The sequence below is a fragment of the Alexandromys fortis genome, unplaced genomic scaffold (genome assembly GCF_014885135.2).
Source record: "Alexandromys fortis isolate MF-2015 unplaced genomic scaffold, M_Fortis_MF-2015_v1.1 scaffold_28, whole genome shotgun sequence".
In the NCBI taxonomy this organism is placed as follows: domain Eukaryota; kingdom Metazoa; phylum Chordata; class Mammalia; order Rodentia; family Cricetidae; genus Alexandromys; species Alexandromys fortis.
The window spans coordinates 14136418-14146777 of NW_026067901.1; the positions used below are offsets into that span (position 1 = coordinate 14136418).

A 10360-nucleotide genomic window follows, 5' to 3' on the forward strand; every position below is an offset into this window, starting at 1 on the left:
CAGCCTCGACACCTGTGGAGTTTGAATGGGAATGACCCCACAGGCTCATCTATTTCAATACTTAGTCACTAGGGAGTGTCACTACTTGAGAGGGATTGGGAGGTGTGGCCTTGTTAAAGGAAGTGGGTCACTGGGGGGTGGGCTTTGAGGTTTCAGAAGCCTAAGCCAGGCCCAGTGGCTCTCTCTTCTTCCTGCTGCCTGAGGATCCAGATGTAGACCCCTCAGCTCCTTCTCCAGGACAATTTTTGCCTACAGGCTGCCATTCTCCCGGCCATGATGATATTGTATTAAACCTCTGAAACTGTAAATCAGTCCCAATTAGAGTTTTTCCTTTATAAGAGTTGCTGTGGTCAAGGGGTCTCTTCATAGCAACAGAATACTAAGACAGTACCCAAATTGGATACAGAAAAAACAATAAAACTATTGACCAATATCCTCACAGATGAAAATATTTTCAATAAAACACTTTGCGAATTGAACCCAATAGCACATTAAGAAGATCATATATCATGACCAAGGTGATCCATCCCAGGGGTGCAAGGATGGTTCAGCATATGCAAATGAGTTATATGCATATGGCACAACACATTAAAAGAATCAGGTGACCATGTCAACTGCAGAAAAGACTTTTTGATAAAATTCAATACCCACTCATGATAAAAGCTCAGAGGGAGCTAAATAAAGAAGACGCATCCTTCAATATAATCAAAGCTCTACAGAACACATGACTAGCCATTATCTTTCCAAATAGGTGAAAGCAGAAAAAATTTCCTTGAAAACCATGGAGGAACAGGAAAAGGGCATCTACTCCTATCCGTCCTACGTACTATAGGACTTGAAGTTTTATCCAGAGGACTCAGTCAAGAAGAAAAAAATGAAGGGGCTAAAAATAGGAAAGAAGGAAGTCATGTTATCCCTGTTTGGAGCTGATAATCTGCTGCACCCAGGGGAACCTAAATACTCCACCAGGAGACTCTTGAAATTGATGAACAAATCCAGAAAGCCAGCAGGACGCAGAATCAACTTGCAAAAATCAGAAACTGGGGCTGGCAAGTGGGCTCAGTGGGCAAAGATACTTGCTGCTGAGTCTGAGGACCTGGGTTCAGTTTCTCACAAACTGTCCTCTGACCACCACACATGCACTACGGCACACACACACACACACACACACACACACACACACACACATCTAAAACTATTTTTTTAGTCAGTAACTTTTCCATACACCGATAATAAATGTGCTGAGAGAAAAAACCAGGAGAACGATCTTGTTCAATAACCTCAATAACATACCTAGGAAACAACAAAGTGTACATATGAAAGATCTCAACAATGAGATCTACAAAACCAAGAAATTGAAGAAGACCCAAGAGCATGGAAAGATCTCCCATGCTCATGGACTGTGCAAATTAATATTGTTTAAATGGCCATATTGCCAACAGCCATCTACAGGTTCAATGAAATTCTCATCAAAATTTCAATGACATTTCTGGCATGTGTCTGTGGATGTGTTCACATATGTAGGTACACTTATATGTGAATATACACATGTGTGCATGTAGTTGACCGAGGCTCATGTTGAGCATCTTCTTTGATCACTCTCCGTGGTATATGCTGAGGCATAGTCTCTCATGTGAACCCAGAGCTCACTGATCTAGGTAGACTAGCTAGCCAGCTTGCTCCAGGGATCCTGTCTCCACCTCCTGAGCACTGGGAATACGTGGACCACACACCTTGGCATTGACATGGACATTGAGGGTCTGAACTCTGGTCCTATGCCTGCACGTGAATCGCTTCACCCCTGACGCCCTCTCCCCAGCTCTGTGGTCGCGTTACCAAAAGCAGTCTACAGAGTCAGTGCAGTTCCCATAAAGATTCCGATGACTTTCTTCATAGAACCAGACAAGGCAATCCTAACACTCATATGCAAACACAAAAGACAGCCAAAACAACCATAAGCAAAAGAAGCACAGCCGGAGGCAGCACAAAGCCTGACTTCAAACCGTACTATAGAGTCCTAGTGACAATGGCAAGCATTGGCACAAAGACAGACCAGCAAACAGTGGAACATAACAGAGGCCCCAAATACAATCTATGCAGCTGCAGCCTTTGATTCTTGACAAATGTGACAGACGACGCATGTCAGAGAAAAGAAGACGCTAAGAAACTAGACATCTATATGCAGAGAATAAAACTTTGAAACTGATGGGGGGGTGGACCACTTTGGGGCAAAAAATTTCCATCCAGAAGTAAAAGAACTGGTGAACGGGATTACAACAAACTAAAAAGCTTCTCACATTGTAAAGGAAACGGTCAAAAGAGTGAGGAGACGGCGCACAGGATGGGACTCATCCTTGCCAGACAGACAATCGGTACCTGGAGGATCCAACTGCGGAGAGCCATCGGCAAAACGCATAACCTGGTTCCTAGAGGGTGACGGACACACACACGCAATGCAAGTATGAACACATACTTGTTCCTACTGTGCTTGTGGCACAGCCTCAGGATCTGAGTGTGGATCCCCCAGCACCCATAGAGCACTGGGCACACATGTCTGTCAAGCTGGAGTTATTGATGAAGGCGAGATAATCAGACAGCTGATGCCTAACCCCAGATTCAGTAAGAGACCCTGTCTAAAAGGCATAAGGTGGAGAATGATAACACAACACCTGATGCCCTCCACGCTTGTGCATAGGTGTGAGCACCAGCACACACCCGTGTGCATATACACACAAACACAACACTCTCACACACAAAAAATACGTTAAAAAGTTCATCTTTAATGGACATCATGGAAATGCAAATTAAATTTTCATTGAGATTCCACTCCACCCCAGACAGAATAGCTATTTTAAAAATTAATAACCTGGATATGGTGGTACACTCTTGTAATCCCAGAAAACTCAGGGGCAGAGAGAGGAGGTTCAGAGTCCCAGAAAAGTCAGGGCTACAAAGTTTGAATGATCCTGTCTCCAAACAACAATGATAATAATGACAAATTCCGGTAAGGAAATGAATGGACAAAGAAGAGCCCTACACTGCTGGTGTAACTGATGCAGCCGCCAAGGAAATCAGCATGGAAACTAAGACAGAAGAACGACCATACGGCCCAGTTACACTACCCATGGAGAGGACCACTAAGCCATGAGGATGCTCTCAACTGCAGGTGAGGAAAACCACAGGTCAGGGGACAGCTGTAAAATGATAAACCACAGAATACCTATTTAATATAAATTAATGTGTAAATAGAACAAGAGGGAAGGGAAAAGACTGAGATGTCATCAGTGATTGTATTAAATATAAAGAATTTAGAAACTACAGTCACAAGGCAGGGATTGGAAGAACAGAACTTTTAAAAGATAAGTACAGGCTGCTTATAGAAAATATTCTTCTTTCTGTGTGTGTGTGTGTGTGTGTGTGTGTGTATTTAGAATGGGGTAACTCTGTAACACTGGCTGACCCCAAACTCCACAGCATTCCTCTGCTTCTGTCATGCAAGTCTTGAGATTATAGGCATGAGCTACCACAACAGGCTAAGAGACAATTTCAATGGGAAAAGATAAATAAAAGTAAAAGATGAAAATGAAAGTCTAGAAGAAGATACGCCACCCACCAAGAACCAAAAGAGCATTGAAATAGCTTCCCCGGTATCAGATAAAGTAGTCCTTAAGTCAGAAAGCATTACTAGAGAGAAGAAAGGATTGTGTGACAATCAAAAGCTAAGTGCCAGACAGCCTCACTGGTGATATACACAATACAAGAGACATTAACACCAATCCCGACAAACACAAATGAGGAGACACTTCTCAGTTTACTGTGTGGCCCTTAGATCAAACCAGAAGGTACAGCTAGGTCGGGGGATGGAGAAAAGGTTCCGTGCTTACAAGCATTTACTGCTCTTCCAGAGGACCTGAGTTTGATTTCCATCACCTGCATCAGGCAGTATTCAACCAGCTGTAACTCCAGTTCAGGGGAGCCAATGCCCTCTTCTGGCCTGTTCAGCCCCCTCCCACACACACATAATTTAAAAATAAAACTTAAAATATTACCAGCTCAAACCCAACAACACACAGAAAGCATTTACACCTGATCAAATTGGATTTGTCCCATGGATGCAAGTTTGATTCAATGCCTTTGAGGTGCTAGCCAGGGCAACTGAGCAAGACAAGGAAATGAAAGCACCCAGACTGCACTGAACTGAAGAGACTGCTCAATGGCGTGAGCATCTGTAATCCCAGCACTCCTAAAGAGACTAGAGAGACAGATTCCCTGGAAGCTCACAGCTGGCTTGCCCGATGTATGCAGGAGAAAAGCAAAACCAAACCAGCTGAAGTTCCCCTCTGACCTCCATACCCATGTCACTGCCTGGGAACACCCACCTTCGTGCATCACACACACACACACACACACACACACACACCTGGGAACACCCACCTTCGTGCATCACACACACACACACAAACACACACAAATATACACACACACACCTGAGAACACCCACATTCATGCATCACACACACACATGGGAACACCCACATTCATGCATCACACACACACATGGGAACACCCACATTCATGCATCACACACACACACACGTACACATTCACAACATCCAGATTCGAAAGGAGGAAGGAAAGCTATGTATTTTTATTTACAAACCAAAAAAACCCAAGAACGTGTGGCCACAAGCAAGGAAGTCCAAAGCTGGCAAAAACCAACAAAAAGCCCAAAGATGCCCCCACCCTCATCCCACATCCCACCGCAGCCCTGAGAGGGAACAGCAGCCCTGCCAGGGAACAGCAGCCCTGCCGACATTTAGATTTTAGATTTGCAGCTTCCAGAACTGGGAACAGATCAATTCCTGTTGTGTCAAACTCATCAGGTTATGGCAATCTGTTACAGCAGCCTCGGGAGATAAACGCAATAGTCAAAACACCAGAAGCCCGTGTGGATAGTCTTCAAGGCAGTCGGAGAGAGGGGTGGACTTGAGCGCTCAGAGCAAAGTGGAGGGGGTGTGTGGGGAGACAGCACAGTGGAGGAGATGCAGATTGGAGGAGATGCAGGGTGGAGGGGACAGCATGGGGATGTGAGTTCAGATCCCCGTGCCCTAAGCCAGGCGAGAAGCACTTGCCTGTAATCCCAGAGCTTGGTAAGGTGGAGGCAGGAGGATGGCTGGAGCTCACAGGCCCCTGGTCTAGCCAGATCAGTGAGCTCCAAGACCCTGTCTCAAACATTAGGATGGAGAGCAGCTGAGGAAGACACTGGACGCCAACCTAGGTCTCCAAACACATGCACACACTTTTATACGCACCTGCATGAACACACGAAATAAACAAGGAGTGAGGCTGAAGACTTCTATTTTCTAAATCAGTTCTTGCAATGGATAAGTAAATACCTCAGGCATTTGGGCGTTCAAAAGTACATGGCCTCGCCGCCTCTGTTTACCCAGTCCTTCATTCTACCGTCATTTTCCTGGCTCCCACAGTGACAGCAGGAAATAGGTTCCACCTAAGTCTCCTGGGGACACTGGGAAGCAGCTGAGGCTGTTTTCTGGTCAGAAGTAAGGGAGGGTTCTGCGTATGTGGTATGGGCAAGCAGCAGCTCCCCATCCCCTGCAACGGCTGGCGTGCCCCAGAAGAGTAGAGCATACAAGAGAGGCTGGAATAGGTAAGAAACAGGCAGGAGACAATTGCAACCTATCTGACAACAGCCTAGATGCCTATGGTGGACAAAGGGATGGGTAGAGCCAGGTCTGGGGGGTACCAGGCAAGTCCCACCAAAGCAGGTAGTCTAGTTTCTCTCCTGTTACTGTGGTTAAAAAAAAAAAAAAAATCCTAACTAAAAACAACTGAAGGGGAAGGAGCATTTATTTTATCTTGCAATTTCAGGTTACAGCCCATCATTGTGGGGAAGTCCAGGTGGGGACCCTAAATGGCTGATCACATAGCAACCACAGTGGAGAGCAGAGAGAACGAATGTATCCAGGCTCATCCATTTGCTTGCTCGTGCCTCTCCTGATTTCTCCATTCCTACCCAGTTCAAGACCCTCCTACCTAGAGAAGGATGCCACCCACAATGCCCTGGGTCTTCCCACTTCAGTGAACTTCATTATAATAATGTCCCACAGACATGCCCCTCGGTCGAGCCAATGTAAACACCCCTCACCAGGCTCCCGTCCAGGCGATTTTAGGTTGTGTCAAGTTGACAAAACTAAACCTCGCATGGGATGACAGGACACAGCAGGGAATCTCTGGGGGAACTTCAAGGGAGTTGTCACACAGTTCAGTAAAATTTTTAATGCCTTGCCCCGCTCCCCCGAATGCTGCTATGACGGTATCAGTTGGGAAGTGACTATTTTGAGGGTTCGCAATGTGACGGAATCCAGCTTTCCTCTGTCAGCTCCCAGCTCCCCCCTTCAGCTTCTCGGCTGTCAACCCAGCCCAGAATTAGCTCAACAAGGGCCCCACACACTTGCAGGTCCTCATTTGCTTCACGCTTTCTGAGAAAGGTGTGAAATTCTCCTTGAGAGAAATCAGAGGAACAAACTTCAGCACTTCAAATATCTGCTTTTCTTTGAAAACAAATTTCAAAGAGCTAAATCCGAACTTTTCCCTGTCTGATTGAGAAGCAAGGAGAAGGCGCACACTCGGACGGTATTAATAATTAAAGCCACTGCTAAACACCAGCCCAGGCTCTCTCAGGTGCATACACTTGTCACCACAGCTACCACGACCGCTATGCTGCAACTGCCCCTCACCAGGCCCATGCTAAGCCCTGAATACCCACTGCCCCCGGCCCTTCCAACCTCAGCACCCACTACAGAGACGAAAACTGAGGCTCAGAGAGGCGACAGAACACATCCAAAGCCACATGCTGGGAGCAGGAGCCAAAGGGGAGCTAGCTCAGAATCCACACACAACAACCCCTTATGACGGCCATGCTCAGATCCTCGCAGCAGTCAGTCAACATAATACAGTTCCATCAAGGCTGTGGGTGCAGACAGTGAGGCAGGGGAGTGAAGATTCCTCAAGTCTGCCCAGAAGGCACACAGCCAGGCAAGGCCAGGGAGGGGATCACATCCCCATCCCGAACACCTGGGCATCGTTGCAGAACAAAGCAAGGCAGACTGGTGGACATCGCCACATCCCAGCTCCCTCTTCAAACAAGGCAAACTCTATAAGAGGGGACTCCCAGGGACTCCAGGCTTCAGGTACACCGTGTGGGAAGGGTATCAGCTGTCCCCCCCGGGGCCGATGGGAAGAGCATGCTCGGTCTCAGTGCCAAGGGCTTACTTGCTTCATGTACCCTAGCCACAGAGCAATTGGTGTACCCAGGAAGGCCCTAGGGCTCTGTCAACCACTGCCACCTTGCTGGGCCTCAAAAAGCAGCTCTCGCCCACCTGGGAGCTCCAGGACATCCCATCCTTCCCACAATCCCCGCTGCAAGCCGACTGTCCCTGCTTCTTGAAAGTACCACACTTGGGCGAGGCAGAGTGGTGAATTCAGCTTGTATCTGACTGGGCATCCTCACCCCTGCCCTGCCTCATTCAGATGCACGGATAGCTAGCTGGCATCTCTCCCTCCCGAAGAGGAACACTAAGGCTCAGAGAGGGTCACCATGCTGTGCAAGGTCACACATCTGGGCTGGAGGGGGACAGCACACGAGAGAGTCCAACTCTAGTTTAGCCCCAGGACTGGCTTTCAACTGCCTTGCCAACATGTAGGAACCTCAAGGAGTTCTACTCTCTGCTGGCAGTGGGGGGATGCATGGAGAGGCCCAGAGTGTCAGTGTCTGTGAAGGGGCACGCACTTGGAAGTCAGACTAAGGGCTAAAACAGTGGTTGGTTCTCGACCTGTGGGTTGTGACCCCTCTGGGGGTCAAATGACCCTTTCATAGGGGTCACCTAAGACCATCAGAAAACAGAGATATTTACATTACAATTGGGCAAAATTACAGTTAGGAAGTAGCAATTAAAATAATCTCATAGTTGGGGGTCACCACAAGATGAGGAACTGTATTAAAGGGTTACAGCATTACAAGGGCTGAGAACCACTGGTCTAGGCGATGGGCACCTTCTAAACTTAACCCATAACACCTTCTGGAGCTGGTACTGTCCATGGTTCTGAGAGAGAGCGTCACCCTGGAGTATCAAGGCTCCTGATCTCCAATCCACACTGAACCTCAGTTTCCCCATCTGTGACGAGGGGACAGCGTTGCTCAGGCCTGAGGCTACCTGCCTCAAATTAGAAGTACGGAAAACACAGGAAGACCATCATCATTAAGCTCCTGTGGGCTTACACTTGGCTTTGGAGAAAAATGTGTTTTTCAGCAGGAAACCCAGGAGGCTGGAATTCTCATATCCTAGCAGCAACTTCAACGTGATTCGATTTTCACTGGTGTTAATGCAACAGAGCATCGTTCCCTCTCCCTGTATCACAGATACCTCGTTCAATGGCGCTGTTTCCTTGTCTGTGATAAAGGCAGTACCCACACGTCCCTCCAGACTCGTCTGTGCTGTCCGAGGGCACAGCCACAGGCTCCTGTGGCTACTTCATTTCAAACTCATTACAAACAAGTAAAACGCAAAATTCAGCTTCTCAGTCACACTGGCATTTCAAGTGCCTGCTACTCCCATGAGGCTCATGGGGTGGGTCCCAAGGACAGCACAGGTATAAAGCATTGCTACACCTCAGAAAGTTCTGGAAAGTGCTCGTCTAGGGCCTTGATACTCAAGGTGCGATCCTCAGGAGAAAAAGACGGATGTCTTAAGGGAGCTTGTAAGACATGAGAAACCTTGAGTTCACTGGGAGCCTGCCCAGCAGAGAGGCAGATGATAGTCTGTGAGGAGCCAGCATGAGAGCGAAGGCAAGGGCAGAACCAGAGGAAGTGGCACATGCCTCTAATCCCATCTAAGGCAGAAGGCTGGCACACTGAGACCAGCCTGGGCTGGAGCTTATATATAATAACACTTGATTTCAAAACAAACACGGGAAGGTGAGGTGGCTCAGTAGGTAAGGGAGCTTGCTGCCAAGAGTGGTGGCCTGACTCTGATCCCCAAAACCCACACTGGGGGGAGAAAGAATTGACTCCCGTGGGCTGTCCTTTGACCTCCATGCATGCCATGGCCTGCATACCCTGCCACCACCACAATATAAACAAAGTGATGTTTTTTAAGGTTAAAAACAAAAGCCCAGGGACTGGACAATCTCTGGGAAAGTGCACATGCACAAGCATGGGGAACCATTTGACACCCCCACCAGTGTCCATGTGAAGAAGCTGGGCAGGACATGGTAGCACACACTGGGAGGTGGAGACCAGAGGATCTCTGGGGCTCCGTGGCCAGACCATCTAGGAGGATCAGGGAGATCCAGGTGCACTGAGACCCTGTCTCAGAAACCAAGGTGGAGGAGCACCTCAGAAATGACACCTAAGCTGACCTCTGGCCTCCATAAGCATGTGCACACACATGCACCAGCACACCTCACGCACAGAAACACATACATACATTCGCCTCTACCACAGGAACCACATACACACATGCACACACATGCATCACACAAACACACTCATGCATGCATCACACACACACACATGCATGCACCTCACACATGCACCACACACACACACACACACACACACACACACACACACAGGAACACACCTGCACCCACATTCACACGAGTACTAGACCAGGACAGCAGACCTCTCCTGTGAGAAGAGGCTGCCCTGTACTGGGAACAGTCTCCAGCACCTGCCGCCTCTCTGCCTGACAGCATTCTCAGATGAAGCCAGGCCCAGAGCTTCTCAGGAGGCTGATGCTGAGCCCAGGTGTGGATTCTGGTGCGGGGAGGTGGGGGAGAGAAAGCAGAACCTTCCAGGCATTTCAGAGCTCTGAGCATGGGGACAGAAGACTTTAGCTCTGTGCTGGCCAGGATTTTCTGGCTCCCTGATTATTCCTGTTCTGGAATACGATCCAATATGAAAATGACATTTAAAAAACCCACGGGCTTATTTCACATCCAAACACACCCCTCCATGTCTGTGCAGTAGAGGAAGCATATCATACAAGATTCACTTCCCGACTGAACTAGCAACTGGCTAGCTCTCCGACCACACCACGATGGCTCGTCTTCCGGGCCAACATGACTCAATTCAGAATCACATAAGAGACACTCTGAGTATTCCCGTGAGGCAATTTCCAGGGGGGTTTAAGTGAGGAGGGCGTGGGCGGCACCAATCCCTAGGCTGGAGCCCTGGCCTGAATAACAAGAAGGAAACTGAGCACCAGCCTTCATGTCTCTCTCTCTCTCTCTCTCTCTCTCTCTCTCTCTCTCTCTCTCTCTCTCTCCCCCCCCCCCC

The 10360-nt window shown here is 48.2% G+C and overlaps 1 protein-coding gene across 1 annotated transcript in view; it reads right to left on the bottom strand.

Moving 5' to 3' along the window:
- The window catches only part of Mpped1 (metallophosphoesterase domain containing 1), a 61778-nt gene that overhangs the window by 33675 nt on the left and 17743 nt on the right, over positions 1-10360 (bottom strand). The window lies entirely within an intron of this gene.